The 16,592-nt window shown below is 51.0% G+C and overlaps 1 long non-coding RNA gene across 1 annotated transcript in view; it reads right to left on the bottom strand.

Moving 5' to 3' along the window:
- The window catches only part of LOC135896779 (uncharacterized), a 102,073-nt gene that overhangs the window by 1,008 nt on the left and 84,473 nt on the right, over positions 1-16,592 (bottom strand). The window lies entirely within an intron of this gene.

Raw genomic sequence — 16,592 nt, 5'->3', positions numbered from 1 at the left:
CTTGTCTTGCGTGCACCTGAATTTGGTCACGGTTAAGCAACCCATACGTGACGGTGTCGGATTGCTTGCGGCTCCGGCTCCCTCACCACGGCGAGCCCTTTCGCGTGCGAATTCCCACCGCTGCTCGTCCAACGCTGCCAGTTCCCCGGGGTAATACAGAATGGGTGGCCTTGCCACCCGTTTTATGATAATGAACTGAACGGAAAGAAAGCCGGCGCAGTGCGCGCGACACTGTTTTCTACCCTTTCCCTCCCTGGAAGAAGCGAAACGGCTCTGATTGGCTGCGGGCGTGGCGTGAGCGCGTGCTTATGCAGCTGAAATCCTTGACAGCGACTCACGCTCCGGCGTCGGCGCAGCTGTCAACTCATGAAGCTGCCCTTTGACGCAGCTCTTCTGCTATGGGAGCAGCTGGGCTTTTTGCTTGACCAGACCGCCACCGAAGCTTGTGAGGCAATACACGCTCCGCTTGAAAAGAGAATGCCAATAGAAATGCATACGGCTTTACAGAAAATGCATGCGGAAGCTTCCTGTAGGCATGGGCGTACTTGTAATTTGGGTCTGGGCCAACTTGAAATTTTGGGGTGGCCGAATGTGCGGGCAAACAAGTGAGTTTTCTTTGAATCTTACCGAGGCGCAGTGAGAAAGCAGGCGAGAACATGACTGGAGAAGGAACGCGGCATTACACAGGCTTGCGAGAGCCACGGCGAGGGTGACATGGCTCCGCGGAAATGCGCTCTGCCCTGACGCAACGCCTCACGCACTACTGCGTCAGCTGGTGTTCCCTTTCAACCGCTCCGCTCGGTCGAGGCGCGCTCGTTCCCGACGTTCCGGCTCAATTGGTACGATTGCATTGAAAGGGCCGTATGCGGCGTGAAAATCCGACAATTCTATATTAAAGTTTAAGCATGCTTCGCCGCCAACGGAAAGGCCATGGGTGCACGTGGATGAGATAGGAAACCGAAGTAAGCAAAGTTAACAGAAACGGAGTCATAGCCGAAGCAAACAATGATTACGCGGTAGTAGACAATTCTCAGAAATTGTGTAGCTTTACTTGCAAGAATGATGCTGCGTTTTTGTGGGGCCGAGTGATCTACGTCGCGGAATTTTGGTTTGGCGCCGGAATGCAATTCCTCCTGCCTATTTGAGATTATTTATGGCACTTGTACAAATATTACTGCTATACTACTGATCGCAGTTTGCCGCGTTTGGTAATTGCTCTATGCGACCTTTGCGCATCGTCCTTTGTGTGAGAAACGCCAATTTATGCACGGTAGTCTATTTTTCGCGACGGTTCTTTAAAGAAGCAGCCTACAGCTTTCGTTTGTGATGATTATCTAACAAGGAAAAGAAGAGCTTCCGTCAGTTTCTTGTACAATATGTCTGGCTACAAGATTTCGAGAGCAAGCTATTTTGTATGTGGGCCTATATAGAACATCAGAGCACAGCTTCTCGTGTCCCACGGGTACCATGAGCTTGAACTGCAGTAGGAACGCTCTCCATGACAGAGAACCGTTAGAACAGCTCCCGCGTAGTACGCACTCATGTTGGTGATTCGCAGAATCGTTTATCCGTTAAGAGAACCTCCAGTAGCGGATGTGTAGCAGTACCACTATCACTCTTACGCCAGGGAAAAAGGACAGGTCCACAATTATCTTCTGAAGTTGTAACAACCAAAGTCCGGAAATTCCATCTTTGAAACATACTTCTAGTCCAGCGCACTGCTGTGGTTGTGGCTCCCATCTTCAAGTTTTTCCAGAACGGCACAAACGGTGCGTTTTTATTACACTCTACAAAATTGAAAAAAAAAATTGCCTGTGCCAGGTAACACATTTTAGTCGTTGAGCTGAACATCCGGAAGCGGTGAATATTTCTTGCACGAGAAATCGGAGACACAGAAAAAGATGCAAATGAGAAAAAGGCAGGGTGGTTGACCAGAGTTGCCCTAAGCTAGGGGAAGGAAAATAGGAAGTATGGACGAAAACAAAGAAGGGGGGCAAAAAGAAAGGCGTAATAAAGAGGACGGGATGGCATCATTATGGTCTTTAGAATAGGCCACTGCCCCATAAAAAAGTCAACAACGACTTGACTGACTTTCGGTGCGACGACAGTTCACGTCAGCATTACAAGACTGTCTGTTCGGAAAGCGGCCTGTTGTCAAGGCGTGCCAACGTGATGGCTGGTGCGCGCTGTACTGAGGGCAGTGGCAAAGTACGTGTTCTATACTCTCCTCATCGCCCACGAGAAATCGCGATGCATAATTAACTAAGTAAGAAATTACCTGACTAGGCTAAAAGATATGCAGCCGAGTACATGGGCAATTACCATCAGTATTAAACAGAATATCTCTAGTCGCCAATAAAAGAAAACAGCATTAATGCCCTATCAACATCTGTAAAGCTTAGTTGCTGCAAGATACGGCAAACTGAGCGCCTGTTGCCACTACTTCTTGCCAAGAATCTGCGCCATCACAACCGCAATCAAATCTTTTCGACACGGCCACCCGAGTGACAGCCGGGTGCCTGCTGCCCCTGCTTGGTGCCAGGAATGACTCGAGGTTGCACTGCGACCATTGTTCATATGCAACTTGTGCACGCGTGGTTTGTTGGGTTCACGACCCGATAACTGTACGTGTCTTTGGATAAGTGATCCGAACGTTGGCCTCACACCGCTGTTCACCTTACATGAGCCTCCCAGAAAGTAGGAGGTCTGAAAGAACACGAAAAAGAGATTAAGCAGAAGGAACATGCAGAAGTGATGGCTGACCAAGAGATTAGAAAGCTACAGCTTGAAATTCAGAAGGCGAGTGCGGTAACAACTGAAGTAGACCAAGTTATTTCAAATTATGTCGTATGGACGAATAGATTAGACTACACAAGGTTGGCGAGGACATTGCCTTGTCCTAAGTTTAGTTAGAAAGAACTTGCAAGAGGTGTAACTTCGCTCCAGGCACATGGTCGCACGGGTCGGTGACTTCGTTGTCATGTGCAGTCCCAAAGCTCGAGGCGACTGAAGTGAGGAACTGCGAGGAAAAAATCACCGCCGCTTTCACTCCGTGAGGATGGTCGAGCAGCGAAGCTGTGTTGCACCCAGTGTTACACCATGCAAATCAAACTTCGCAAGCAGTTCATATTATTACGCGAACGAAGGATTAAGAACTGGCGACTATTTACAAATTATATTTACAAAGGATAACTGCAGCGCTGGCCAGTTTAGCCGACAGATTGAGAGCCAGAGAGTGTTTGTCGGCTTCGTCAGGGCGCCCGCGTGCATCGTCCACAAGAAACACGCAACGTGCATGCATCATTATCACTGGCGGCATATGCACCGTCCCGCGACATCTAAATATTGGTGAAAACAGGAGAGTAATACGCTTTGAGGTGTGCGACATGCACGTCTCAGCGGAAATCGGGGCATATTAGGCACTGGTACTGACTGGGTCGATGTCACATGTAACTGGAGTCACGGCACACAGCACTTGATGTGGACCTGTGTACCGATATATGAGTTTTTCTGACAGAGCAACGTGACGAGTCGGGGTCCATAGGGGTACCAGAAATCCAGGCGAAAAGTGGGCGTCTTTGGGTTGGCGACCGTACAAATGCCGTTGCTTCTCTTGGCAGGTCAGGAGGCGAGCACGGACAATTTGGCGTGCTTGGGCTGGCCTGGTGATGACGTCAGGTGCAGACTCGCTGGTCTCTGACGAGGCAGATAGAAGGGATGCGTCCAGCGGCAATATGGGTTCTCGGCCCAGCAACAGAAAGGACGGGGAATAACAGGCAGTGTCGTGATACGAAGACATATACGCAAAAGTGAAATAGGGCAGGGCAAGGCCCCAATCCGTATGGTCGGACGACACATAATTTGCAAGCATGTCTGTTAAGGTGCAATTCAGACGCCCTGTGACACCATTAGTCTGAATAGTAAGACGTAGTCAGCTTGTGCTTGGTTAAGCTGGACTGCATGATGTCGGTGATCAAATTAGAGAGAAATGTCTTACCACGTTCACTGAGCGCCTGCTATGGAGCACCATGCTGCAGAATCACGCCGCGTAAAAAAAAATTGGTCACATCCGTGACGCAGCATGTTGCAAACGCTCTGTTGATGGCCTGGCGCGTGGCGTAATCTGTCGCCACAGCGACCCACTTGTTGCAGACGTGGATAGAGGAAAATGCCCATGTAAGGCCAAGCCAACGCGAAGGAACGGCTCCGAAGGAATTTCGAGTGGCTGAAGGCACCCAGCAGAGAGCATCGATGGTATTTTTCGGCGCTGGCAGTTTTCGCACGCCGCAACGTATTTCCGGACGGAACGGGCAAGGCCTGGCCAGAAGAAGCGTCGGCGAATCCGGTCGTAGGTGCGGGAGATGCCATATTGACCTGCCGTTGGTAAATCGTGAAGTTCTTGGAGCTCACCGGAGGTGCTTAGGAATGACGAGGAGGGCAGGACCGTAGCGGCGTACATTGTGGCGGTATAATACACTATCGTGGAGAAAAAATAGGGGAAGAGAGGAATCAGAAAACAAAGATTACAAGCCATCAATGATGGCGCGCCAGGTGGCATCACGCCGTTGCTCGTCGGCAACGTGTGGCAGCTGAGAAATGGAGAAAACGAAAGCGTCAGCATCGGGGTCATTGTCCTCAGTAGGCTCGTCCACTGGATCGCGTGATAAAGAGTCTGCATGTTGATGTCATTCCCGACTTGTACACCACTGCATAGGAATATTCTTGCAGCCACAGAACCCAGCAACCAATCCAGCCGGTAGGATCCCCAATTAAGGAAAGGCAGCAGATCACTTGGTGGTCCGTGTACCGAGATGTGCGTGCCATACAAGTTTGGGCGAAATTTGGAAACCGCCCATGTGAGAGCCAGGCATTCACGATCTGTAATGGAATTGTTGAGCTCCGCTGCTGTGAGGAGGCGGCTAGCGTAGGCGGTAACACGATCTTCACCTTGTTGGTGCTGGGTTAAGACGCCTCCGATATCGCGACCACTGGCATTGGTGTGCACCTCTGTAAGAGAGTCGCGTCAATGATGGCCAGACAGGTAGCGTGGTGAGAATGTTGGTGGGGTGGGCAAATGCGGCAGTTTGAGCGCGGCCGAACGTAAACGCACGTCATTTTTCAGAAGATCAGTAAGTGGTGGGGCAGTCGCTACACAGTCTTTAACGAAGCGTTGGAAGCAGAAGCAGAGTTATACAAAACTTCGGACCTCTTTGACAGACTGAGGTAAAGGAAACGACGTGACAGCACGAATCTTTGCCGGGTCTGGTTGAATACCAGAAGCTTCGACGAGGTAGCCCAGCACTGTAATCTGCTGATGACGGAAGTAACAGTTCTAAGGATTTAGTTGCCGCCCAGCTTCGCGGACGAATAGAAGAACAGCTGATAAGCGCTGAAGGTGTGTCGCAACTGTAGGCGGAAATACGAGAACATTGTCTATGTAGCCGAGGCATGTTGACCATTTGAACCTTTTGAAGCAAAGTGTCCATCATGCGTTCGAACATTGCTGGAGCATTGCATAGACCGAATGGAATAACTTTGAATTTATATAGATCTTCAGGGGTAACGAACGAGCTCTTCTATTGTTCCTTTACATCTAGATAAATTTGCCAATAACCAGACCGAAGGTCAATTGATGAATAGTAGTTGGCACCGTGGAGACAATCGAGGGCTTTGTCTATGCGTGGCAAGGGGTAGACGTCTTCCTTTGTAAATGGTTAGCATACGATAATCTACGCAGAAACGCTATGTGCAAGCTTTATTTTTAACAAGCACAACAGACGACGCCCAAGGGCTCGTCTAAGGTTCAACAATGGCTTTTGCCAGCATCTGGCTCACATTATGTTGAATAACCTTATGCTCTGAAGCAGAAACTCTATATGGCCGGCGGTGAATAGGACTGGCATCCCCAATATTTATGATTCTCCCGATCCACCCGGGTTCGTGAACAACGGAGGGCTCGAGGCACCCTCCGTTAGACGGACGCTCTGCAGCGTATTGGGGACGAACGATGACTGACCGCCGAGCAGCTGTGCTCGCTGGTGGTTATTGGTGCGGTGGCCAATATTGCCTAAATGACCCTGGCAGGCCACCGAGCCTGGCGGGCCAATGAAGATTACGCCCGAGGGGGCGTCACATGCTTGCTACACCCGCTTACCTCAGTTTGTTTGTCGCGAACAAAAAAAAAACGTCTAAGTTCAATGTTCGAGGCAACGCCTCCATCCTAGCAAGGCCGACGCCGCCTGCTATTCAGGCTAGTAACGGTGCAGTGGCCTCCACCGTCGAGTACTCCGCCTGGGCTCCGCTGTTGATGGGCCGGGTGTGGAAACGCCTGGTGCTGCTTCAGACAGCCCCGCTCCCCCCGGAGGGTCCGAAGTGGTCGGCCTTGTCAGTGGTGACTGGCATCACACTGGCCCAACGGGCGCCGCACCACTGGCAACGCTTGCCGCCTCCGAGGTGGGTGCTGCTCCGCTGGAATCGACTTGTGCTGCCGCTAGTCCTCCTGCGGGTTGGAACTCGAAAGTGGCAGTCGAGGGTGCTGGCCAGGTCCCGAGGCGAGGCCTGACGTGGTCGACGTGTCTGTGCGACGTGGCACTGTGTGGAATGCGAATGAGCAGCGATAAGGCGCTGGCAGGAGACCACCTGTCCGGCGGACCAGGTTCGGCCACGACGGAAGCTTCTGGCGAAAACTGGAGCTCCCGACTCCGGCAAAGGCGCGGGACGGCGCTCTTGGTCAGCAGCCAGCTTCTGCTTCAGCTGCTTCAGGAGTGCTGTGGATCGGAGGTCCGGATGCAACACATCCAAGGATGCCTTGACCATTCGACCCAGCCGGAGCTCACAGGGGCCATGGCCAGTGACATCGTGGGGCATGGTACGGTAATGAAACAATATCCGGGCAATCCGCGTCCCGAAATCCCCAGTCTGGCTCTTTTTGAGCTTGTCCTCCATGGTTTCCACCACCCGCTCGGCTTCACCACTCGAAGCAGGGTGGTACGGCGAAACCATCATCTGACGGATTCCGTTCTTCTTCAGCCAGGCCAGGTACTCTGTGCTGGCGAAAGCAGGACCATTGTTGGACACGATGACGTCCGGCAACACCTGGGTGGCGAAGACCTGTCGTAGCGCAGCAATGGTCACGCCTTCTAATGGAGTGGTTACAGGTAGAACCTCCACCTACTTCGAAAAAGCATTCACCACCCCCAGGAAGTAACCGCCCTTGAAAGGTCTACTTGTCTACTTGTAACATGGAATGGCCGGGGGTGATTTCCACATGACGTGAGGCCGGCTGATGATCCTGCAGATGTGGCAGCTCTGCACCATGTGAGCGATTTCCTGGTCCAGGCAAGGACACCAAACATGGGACCGGGTCATCATCTTGGGCTTTCCCACGCCAGAATGACCCGTGTGCAGCAACTGTAGGACCCTGGACCGGAGACATTGTGGGGTCATCACCTTGGAACCCGACAGTAGGCAGCCCTGCTCCAAGCTCAGCTCAGCGGCCTTGAGGCTATAGGCATGCTGAACAAATTCATCCCCACGGGACACCGCTTTGACCACCTGAGACAGGACTGGGTCACCGGCTGGTCGCTTGCGATGCCGCAGATCTGGAGAGCACATCCGGGTACGCGTGCTCCAGCATGAACATTTCAGCAGGTTCTGGAACAGCGTCAGGCAGGGACCGGTGGCTCAGGGCATCAGCAGCTCCCAGGTCCTTTCCCGGACAGTAAACCAGCTCGTAACTGTAAGCTGCCAGCCTCAAGGCCCAGCGTACCACTCGAGGTGATGCCTGCAAAGAAACTGCCTACTCAGGCCCCAGCAGCCTCACCAGCGGCTTGTGGTCCGTGACCGCCTCGAACTTCCGGCCCAACAGATATTGGTGGAAGCCTTCAACACCGAACATGAATGCCAAGCCTTTCTAGTACAGCTGGCTGTAGTATTGCTCTGCAGCATGAAGCTGACGAGAAGCAAACCACAGAGGGCGTTCCTAGCCATCCTTGTCCCGGTGCACCAGGACGGCTCCCACGCCGTACGGCGATGCATCTACGGTAAGGATGACGTGATTGGCAGGATCAAAGTGTACTAGAACTGGAGCCTTGGTGATGAGTTCTTTGGTGCGTTGGAAGGCCTGGTGCTGCTCCTTCTTCCATACCCATTGCTGACCATCTCGAAGCAGAAAATGGAGTAGCTGTAGATGCTCCGACAGGTTCGGCAGAAAACTCCAGTAGAAGTTGACGAGGCCGAAGTAGTTCTGAAGCTCCTGCTTGCTCTGGGGCTTAGGCGCCTTGAGCACAACATCAACTTTGCGGGGAGCTGAGGCTAGGCCAGCCTGGGAAATGACATGTCGCAAGTACGCAATACTGGGGGCCAAGAAAATGCACTTTTCCAGCTTGAGCTTCAGACCGGTGTCCTGCAGCTGTGCCAGGACGTTGTGCAGGTCTTGTAGGGGGTCCCTGTCGTCGCTGCCAGTAACCAAGATGTCGTCCAAGTACACCGTCACGTCCCTTATGCCCCTGAAGAGATTGTCCAATTTCCTCTGAAATATGGCTGGGGCTGGGGCCACGCCACACGGTAAGCGCGTGTACTGGGAGCGCCCTGAATTTGTCGATATTGTGACATACTTCCGGGAGGCATCCTGAAGCACCAGCTGCTGGTAAGCATCCCCGAGGTCGAGCTTGGTGAACTTCTGTCCACCGGACAATGTTGACCAGATATCTTCAATCTTGGGCAACGCGTACTTCTCGACGGTAGCGACGGGCTTGATGGTAACCTTGAAATCCCCACAGATCCTGACATTGCCATCTCGCTTCAGGATTGATACGATGGGAGCGGCCCATTTGGATGTCTTGACGGGTGCCAGGATGCCCTCTCGCTGGAACCGTTTCAGCTCCTGGATGACCCCGTCCATCAGGGCGAGCGGCAGTGCGCGAGGCTTGAAAAGACGAGGCCGGGCTCCCTCGGTACGTAGATGGCAGCAGTCGTGCTGGCTAATGTGCCTCGGGCTGGAACAGGGTCTTGAACTTGGTCAGGAGGGTGGGGAGGTCTTTCATCCCATGCAGGCCTGGTTTCCTGGTACTGTGGCAGACAAACGCCCAGTGCATGAATCCAGGTTCGGCCCAGCAGCGTCGGTGACGAACCCTTGGTTAAGTAAAGGGAAATGGTTGCCTCCCTGTCGCCAAAGCGAACGCTGATCTGTGCCTGACCCTGGACCTGGGAGAACTGCCCGAAGTAGCTGCGCAGCATCACTCCCGAAGCTTCGACGGACACGCCGGGGAAGGTATGCTTCACGAGTTTCCCGGACCTTACTGACACGCTGACCCCTGTGTCCAGCTCCATGGTAATGGGGTGCCCGCAGATTTAGACGGTCAGCATGTACGGCGGCACAGACGACTGTGCAATGCCTGTGTGCCGCATGTCGAAAATCGGCAGGTCCTCGCCCACGACGTGGAGCCTGGCCGCGGAAGAGCTCGAGCCTGCTGCCGCACGCCCCCGCCACGTACCCTTGCGGTGGCTACCCTGGCCGCGGGCTAGTGTGGTGCATGAGCTTGAACCAGGCTGCTGCTGTCCGTTGTTTGTCCTGTCCCTTCGGCATACCCGTGCCAGGTGCCAAGTTTTCCATCACGTGAAGCATTGTGCTTGAGAGAACTGGCACTGTGAGGGGGAGTGCTCTTTTGTAACTTTTTTTCTTATATCCTCCATAAACTTGTATATTTATGAAAATAAGTTAATTCATATGAGTTGGCACCACCACAGCGACCGCAGGTACTGCCCTTTGTCGACAACTGGTTGACCGGCGCTTCCGCCGACGGTGAGCCAGTCGCACATGAAATCTCGCCGGCGTTCTTGGCGGCAGCTTTCATTGCCAGCGCTGCCTTCACGGCGTCGTCCAGCGAGTGGTCGGGGAGCTCCAAGAGTCGTGTCTGCATGGCGGTGTTGTTGATGCCGCAAACGAAACGGTCCCGGAACATCGAGTCCAGTTAGTCCCCGAAGGCACAGGCGCTCGCTAACCCTCGTAGCACAGGAACGAACTACCCGAGCGTCTCTCCTTCCCCGCGGCTCCGGTTGTTGAAGCGGAAACGTTCCATTAGTGTGGAAGGTGCTGAGTTGAAATGCGAGCGCAGTATGGCGAGCAGCTCACCCAGCGTCTTAACATGCAGCGTGGCTGGCTTGAGAAGGTCGAGCAGGAGACGCAATACGCGGGTCGCGCAGCTGGCCAGGAATTTGTCCCGCTGTTTGGTCTCGGGTGTGTTGTTGCCCGTAAGAACACGTGGACTTGTTCCTCGTAAATTGGTCAGGCGGGCCCATTTCCTTCGAACGACTCGAGCCTTCCGTACAGCGGTGTGGTGGCAGCAAGGGGGGGAGTGTTTCGCCCCTCGCGGTGGTGTGGAACGAACCGTGGATCCTCGTCGCCAGGGTCACGATGCGCTTGGGTTCGCGAAGAAGGCAGGGCTCGAGGCACCCTCCGTTGACGGACGCTCAGCAGCGTGGTGGTGACGAACGATGACTGACCGCCGAGCAGCTGTGCTCGCCGGTGTTTATTAGTGTGGTGACCAATGTTGCCTAACTGACCCTGGCAGGCCACCGAGCCTGGCGGGCCAACGAAGATTATGCCCGAGGGGGCGTCACATGCTTGCTACAGCGATGCCTAACAACTGCAATATAGCAAAATTTGAGATTGTGGAGGTCCAAGATGTCTTGGTGGGAAACCAAAAGGTGAGATAGAGCTGCTGGTTGTTCATGCAATAGATCCGCAGCAGTCATCGGAGGAAATGTGCCTTCAGGGCAAGTGGAATCCCGTGGACATGGGGAATAAGCTGAGCAGACGTCTGCTGAAAATGCCCTGGCGTGACGATCTCCAGTAGCACGCAGCGTTGCAGCCGAATTGCCTTCGGGCAGAACTTGCTTTGTCAGACCAAAATTGACGACGTGGAGGCATGTCAGCTTTTCGGAGACGGTTATGAGGAACTGGGGCACAGTGATATTGTGCATGAAAAGGACATCAGGGAAAGCTGAGGCGACGTAATCACCATTATTTTATTTATTTTTATTTATATTTATAAATACTGCGATCTTAAACAAGATCTTAGCAGCGAGGTACACGAATAAGTTCACGAAACAATATAAATACAACAATGGGGAATTGCACTCAAAAATTCCTCAAACCAGCGCTTCACACAAGCGTTTCACACAAGCGCAGAAAACAGGCGCAGAAAACACAGGCGCAAAAAAAACACAGGCGCAAAAAATCAAGCGCTTCAAGGTTACATCGGTGATCTTTCCCAATCATACAGTAAAACAGTGCTATCACTGACAATCTCAGCAAGTGCACAAAAAAAAAGTTAAAGATATGTTTCAAAAAGTGATAGTGAGTCCTGTGTTACAGTTTTATCGGGCAGCTTATTCCAATCTACTATAGTTCTTGGAAAAAAGGAATACTTGAAGCAGTTGACACGTGTTGTAAATGGTGTTACAGCTAGTGAGTGTCGCTGTCTGGTAGCGTAACCTGTTGCATAGGTGATAATGCGAGACGTGTCGATGTTGTAGTGACCATTTATTATTTGGAAAAAGAACTTTAAACGACATGCACGATTTCTGTCACTTATAGAAGGCAAGCCGCTCCGAGATAAAAGGTTAGTAATAGAAGTACGCCCATATGTATTGTAAATGAATCGAACTGCTTTTTTCTGTAAGCTTTCTAGCTTTCCAATATCGCTTTTAGTGAACGGGTCCCATATAACTATAGCATATTCTAAAACGGGGCGGACTAGTGTTTTGTATGCCAATAGACGTACTGTTGGTGTGGAAGATTTTAATACGCGTCTTAGAAAAAACAACTTACGGCGACAATTTGCTATTACTGTGTCAAGGTTCTTTGACCAGGAAAGATCCTTTGTTATGTACAAGCCAAGGTACTTATATTGTGTTACCTCTGCCAAAAAAGCGTTTTCTGTGCCATAGCGATATACCAGTCGCTTCTTTTTTAATGTTATCCGCATATATACTGTCTTTTCGAAATTAATGCTCATTTGCCATTGTCTACACCACTCAACTACCTTATTAAAGTCCCTGTTTAACCTAAGTTGGTCTTCTTCCGTTGTTATTTCATCGTACAGAACGCAGTCGTCAGCGTAAAGCCTAATTTTAACAGAGAGGTTACTGACAATATCGTTTATATATACCAAAAAGAAAAGGGGGCCAAGAACGGATCCCTGTGGGACACAAGAATTTACAGCAGCTATATCAGAGGTTGTTTTATTTACAGTAACAAACTGGTGGCGGTTTGTAAGGTAGGCTTTAATCCATGCTAGTATTTTATCATTTTTAAGCACAGCTCTTAGCTTATGAAGCAATTTAACATGAGACACCCTATCAAATGCCTTGCTGAAATCCATGAATATCGCGTCTGTTTGTTTCCCTTTGTTTACAGTGTTAGCAAAGTCATGTATGGTTTCAACTAGTTGAGTAGTCGTCGATAGGCCACTTCTAAAACCATGCTGCATGTTTGTGAAAACGTTATGTTCGTCTAGAAATCCAGTTATATGTTTATGAATTATATGTTCTAAGAGCTTACAAGATGTTGATGTCAATGAAATCGGTCTGTAATTATTGATGCGTGATTTATCCCCCGATTTATGTAAAGGTTTTATTCTAGCAATTTTCCAGTCTTCCGGTAGTGATCTTTCGTTAATTTACTTCGCAAATAGAATGTACAGATATTTTGCACACCATTCAGCATAACGCTTTAGAAAACAGTTCGGAATGTCATCTGGTCCTGGAGACTTCTTAATGTCAAGCTTTAACAATAAATTTAGAATACCCTGTTCCGAAATAACAATGTCGGGAAGGGAAGGCAGTTCAGCAGAAAAGCATGGTAAACAGCCATCATCACTTGTGAATGCACTTTTAAAATGGTTATTAAAAGCAGAACACACAATTTTCTCATCCCGCACACTTTCACCGTTAATAAAAAAGGTGTCGGAAGACGAAGAGGCGGGCGTCACAACCCTCCAGAATTTCTCGGGAGATGATCTGATAAAGTCTGGTAGTAATGTGCTGTGATAATACTCTTTATCTTTTGCCGATAGCCGATATTGATACTCTTTAAGTTATCAATATCGGCTTTAAGTTCTTCGCCGTCCTTCATTAGGGCGCGTTTCTTTTTTAATCGCTTAAGTTTCCGCCTCATCTGTAACGTCTCCCGCGTAATCCATGGATTGCGGCTCTCCGACTTCTTCACTATTTTAGGAACGAAGCGTTCCACGCAATCAAAAATGAGGTCTTTAAAGAAAAGCCAGAGGTCGTTTACACTACAATCAAGGCCTTGAAAGTGATCGTAGTTAAAAGCTAGTGCATCTATTATAGAGTCATCCTGTGCTCTTGAAAAATTTGGAAAACATTGAACGTTATTGGTGTGATTTATTAAAGCACTTTTCAACGTCAGGACAACTGCTTTATGATCAGAAATACCAGATGTTACTGTATGTGAGATGCAGTCTTTAATGGTGCCACTTACAAAAAACAAATCAAGAATGGACCTTGAATCATTTTGAATTCTTGTGAAATCCTGCACAATTTGCAGTAGATCAAAAGTAAAAGCTATATTAGTCATAACACTTTCCGCACTTTGAATTGGACACGAAGAAAAAGTTTCCCAATTGATATTTGGCAGGTTGAAATCACCGGTTAATATTAATTTATCTTCTTGCGTTACATATGAATGCATATAAGTTGACAAGCGCTCCAAGTAATCAACAGTGGCGTTAGGAGGTCTGTACAAACCTGCAAGGATATATCTAAAATTATTGACATATAATTTACAAAATATGCTTTCTACATCCGGAACATCAGGCATTGTCTGCAGCATAATGGAAGATTTATACAGTATAGCAATACCTCCCCCTCTTCTATCCCGGTCCCTACGTAACACTTTATAATTCTTTGGTACGAATTCACTGCCAAATATATCATCGCTTAACCAAGTTTCAGTTAGTACGGCCACGTCGGGTTCTAGTGAAAAAAGCATGCTCTCAAGCTGGACAGTCTTATTCACGACACTGCGGCAATTCATGTTAAGAATTGTGAAAGGCCTGCTGTTTATCTTCTCAATTCATTTCTTTTTTAGTAATTTTAAAGCGCTTATCTTTAGCTTCGTCCCAGCCAAACATTACGCCGTCCACGCTTAACTTATCAAAGAACAACTTCACCTTAGCATTAATTTCTTTTTCCTGTTTCGCACTTAGCCACAATTTTTTTCGTATTTGACGCACTCTGAATGAAAAGTCTTCTGTTACGGAAAGGTTTGTTCCTTTTAACTTTGAACAAGACTTGAGAATTGTTAGTTTCTCACGATAATCCAAGAATTTAATTATCACTGGGCGGCCTTTTCTGCTCTTTTTGCCTAGTCTGTGACATCTCTCCATGCCACTAACACTGAGTCCCAGCTTATCCTTGAAAAGATCGTCTTGTAGTATTTTTATTAGGCTATCCGTTGTTTCATTGTCATGTTCCTGTATCCCGTAAATGATCAGGTTGTTCCGTCTACCTTGTGGGCTCACAGTACGTCTCCGCGCACGGCGTCGCCAAGTGGCCCCCGAGAAGTGGAGCCTCACGACGCGGCACGACGGCGCACGGCGATAGACCCACCGCAGGTTCGAGCACCGAGCCGAAAGACCTGGACGGCTCTGGCCGTACGCATGGGCGCTCTCCCAGGAACACACGGCGTCCAGGACAGTTAAGGCGTTTATTGATCACCAATGGCCAACATGTACCAGACTGCACCCAAACACACGGAGTACACTCGGCGCCCGCGGTTCCCGATGGCGAGGAAGGCGGGTTACACGCCGCGTCGAACAATGGTTTACGCGCGCGGGCCGAAATGCGTTCGCAAACGCTACCTAGCGCATCCCGTCACCGACAATGGTCTGCGACGGTTCGGACACGCAAAATGTGATGCACTGAGCGCCTGCGGCTACCGCAAGGGCGGAACGCAAAGCCACTCAGCAAGTCACACTTACGCAAGCTAACAAAGCACGTGAACGTCCCCAGGCCGGGGCGTTGGGGACACAAATAGCTGGTCGCTCACGTACCTTGCAGCTTGCCTCTCGTGACCGGCGCTCGTCCCTCTCGCAGCACGACTCTGCCGCGCACCGCGATCGTCCCCAGTCGGGGCTTCTTCCCTACGTCACGCCCCACGACCCAATCGCAGGGCCGCGTAGCATGACGTCGCGGGACGCGGCCGCGGCGCCCGGGGAAAACGGCGCGCGGGTCGAGGGGCAGGCATTTGGGAGAGGTTTTCCTCGCAATGGCGAATAAGTCCGGAGCCTTAGGCACAGCAACGACTGCGCCCCGGTAGACCGAAGGAACTCCCACATCCCTCTCCCCTTAAATGTCCCTACCAGCTGAGAAATAAGTCGGCGACATGTAACACAAAGGAAAAGTCCCCTGTGTCAGCCAGCACTAGATATTGCAAGGACTGCTAACCTCCTGCCTCCGTTCCAGCCCTTAAACACATATTAAAGAAAACGCGAACGATACAACCAGGGCAAATACACTAATAGCACAATTATTTAACACGTACAACAAGCCCAGTGAAAATCGTGTACAACCATATAACTCAGAGGGAAAACACCAACGCAGAAACATACACACACACGCACAGAGACACACGCTCACAAATAAACATTTAAAAAAGTTAATGAACCCAACGTACAAAATAAAACGGCAAGACGTCCCCGGAGCCTCAGCGCTGAGTCCCGAACGTCTTATACCAAAGCCGTCGCGGGCACTTGGTCGGCGGCCACCACGTTCGGATTTGTTTGTTTCAGCGCATTAATCCGTCGCTCTCTGTGGGCCACCTCTTCATCACCTGGAGCTCCCTGCCGAACGAGCGCTGCGAATCCGGGGTCCTCCCGCATCTTCTGCCGGCACAATTGGGCCAGCTCGCCGTCTGTCAGCGCCGTCGCCGCGCCAAAAGGCACCGGGGGATCTCCCGCCGCACTCTTCTTCCTGTCCTCCGGGTGCATCCGGCCGGTGTAGTGGCTATGGTGAATAACAAGGGTCCCACACTTCCCGCAGGTAGCAGCACCAGCAGGGAGGGGCAGGTGGGCGCCGTCCGCGGCTGCCTCCGTTAGAGTGAGCGTGTGCCCCTTAAAAGGATAGGGCACGGGGTGCTGGCACCTCTCCACTCTGCGCTGCGCGGGCCATGCCTTCACCGACACGTACCAGAGGGGTGCCGATACACCCTCCTGGCACGTCCAGGTGGCAACACTCCGTGTTTTCGGACTGGTCTCCGTAGCTGTGGCAGGCGGGACAGTCGTTGGAGCAGGGAGTATCCTTGCGGCTGGAGCGCCTGGCTGTGGAACCCAGCGCCGGCGTCGGCTGCGGCGGCGGCTCGAAGGGGCGACAAGGGCAGACGGCTTGCCCATCTTGAGCGCGAGTGCGCTGCAACTCCAAGCTACCGACGAAGGCGACTGTCGAGAGAGAATGACAGCGGGAAGACAGTTCCGGGCACCGGCAGCAGCAGTGCCAGCAGGAGTAGTAAATGCTGACGCCAGTTGTTTTCCAGAAGGAGCGAGCAGAGATGGGGGGGGGCGCAGGAT

Source organism: Dermacentor albipictus, chromosome 8, assembly GCF_038994185.2.
Source record: "Dermacentor albipictus isolate Rhodes 1998 colony chromosome 8, USDA_Dalb.pri_finalv2, whole genome shotgun sequence".
NCBI lineage: Eukaryota > Metazoa > Arthropoda > Arachnida > Ixodida > Ixodidae > Dermacentor > Dermacentor albipictus.
Note: the sequence above shows the minus strand (reverse complement) of the source record. Positions and strands in the feature narration are given on the sequence as shown.